This window comes from Arachis ipaensis, chromosome B6 (assembly GCF_059453495.1).
Source record: "Arachis ipaensis isolate K30076 ecotype BB chromosome B6, ASM5945349v1, whole genome shotgun sequence".
Taxonomy (NCBI): Eukaryota; Viridiplantae; Streptophyta; class Magnoliopsida; order Fabales; family Fabaceae; genus Arachis; species Arachis ipaensis.
The window spans coordinates 41,245,709-41,247,483 of record NC_142441.1 but is presented as its reverse complement, the minus strand read 5'-3'; the positions used below and the strand labels follow the sequence as shown (position 1 = coordinate 41,247,483).

Below are 1,775 nucleotides of genomic sequence, written 5' to 3'. Positions count from 1 at the left end.
ATTGCCAAGGAGATCAATGAGTGCATTGATTGAGGAAGAGATAAAAATGAACTTGATCCGGAGAATCGCAACATCTCCTAAGCCCAATGAACTCCCCATCTCTGATCTTACCCATTCTCTTTAATTTCTGCCATTTACTTTTATGAGAAAATCCCCCATTCCCATTTACAATTCTGCAATTTAATTTCAGTCATTTACTTCCAGTCCTTTAATTCTAGCATTTACTTTTCTGTTATTTACATTCCCGCCATTTTATTTTCTGCAACTCTCAACCCAAATTCTGGATTCGCTCAACTAGAACATTCTTCTAATTAAAGTTGCTTGATCAATCAATCCCTGTGAGATTCGACCTCAATCTATTGTGAGTTTTTACTTGACGACAAATTCAGTACACTTGCCGAAGGGTGATTTGTTGTGAGACAAGTTTTCCGTGCATCAAGTTTATGGCGCCGTTGCTAGGGATTGATTGTGCATCAACAATGATTAAATTGAAAGCTCACTAGATTGAGCATTTTTATTTTGTGAATTTCATTTTCTGTTTGAGTGATTTACTTTTTATTTTAGTTAAACTTCTTCCCTTCCCCCTCTACTCTTTTGTTTTTCTTTGTTATTTTCAATTCTGTTTGCTAACCCACTAACTGTTTGATATATTGCATCACCCACAACTAACAGTAATTCTGACACAAATACTTTCTGCACCTAGCTTTTCTTGCTTGCACTTGATGGTTGTATGACAGGGAGAAGAAGCGGGACTTCAACTTCCTTCGATTCTGAACCTGAGAGGACCTTCCTTAGATTAAGGAGGGAGGCAAGAGGAAAGAAAGTGGTTGGTGCTGAGGAAGAAGAGGAATTCTTTGAACCAAACATGGAAGACAACATGGAAAACCATCATGAAGAAGAAGATCACAACCATGGGGGAGGAAGTAGAGCAAATCATGCTGGGGAGGATAGAAGAGGTTTGGGCTCTTACATCAATCCAAACCCAGGCAATTATGGAAGTAGCATCCAAAAGCCAACAATCCATGCCAATAACTTTGAACTTAAACCACAGCTCATCACCCTTGTTCAGAACAACTGCTCGTTTGGAGGAGGTATTCAAGAAGACCCCAATCAATATTTAACCACCTTCCTGAGGATATGTGACACAGTAAAGTCTAATGGTGTTCATCCTGACACCTATAGACTGCTCTTGTTTCCATTCTCACTTAGGGACAAAGCAGCCAAGTGGCTGGAATCTTTCCCAAGGGAAAGCTTGACAACTTGGGAAGACGTGGTGAACAAATTCTTAGCAAGATTTTACCCTCCTCAACGAATCAATAGGCTGAGAGCTGAGGTCCAAACTTTCAGGCAACAAGATGGTGAGACTCTATATGAAGCATGGGAGAGGTTCAAGGACTTAACAAGGAGGTGTCCACCTGACATGTTCAACGAATGGATGCAGCTGCACATTTTCTATGAAGGGCTCTCTTATGAATCAAAGAAGGCCGTAGACCATTCATCCGGAGGATCTTTGAACAAGAAGAAGACTATTGAGGAAGCCATAGATGTTATTGAAACAGTAGCAGAGAACGACTACTTCTATGCTTCCGAAAGAGGGAACACAAGAGGAGTAATGGAGCTAAACAATGTAGATGCTCTGTTGGCCCAAAACAAGCTCATTACCCAGCAGCTGGCTGACCTCACCAAGAAGATGGAGAGGAACCAAGTAGCAGCAATCTCAACTTCATCAACAACCCAAGAAGGAGTGAATGAAGAAGCAGAGGGTAGTCAGGAGC

General features: G+C 41.1%; 1 non-coding gene across 1 annotated transcript; it reads right to left on the bottom strand.

Moving 5' to 3' along the window:
* Positions 1 to 1,318: 1,318 nt before the first annotated feature.
* Positions 1,319 to 1,422, bottom strand: LOC148555276 (small nucleolar RNA R71). Its single transcript, XR_015886571.1, has one exon. It is a non-coding gene; the product is annotated as a small nucleolar RNA R71 (small nucleolar RNA).
* Positions 1,423 to 1,775: the final 353 nt, after the last annotated feature.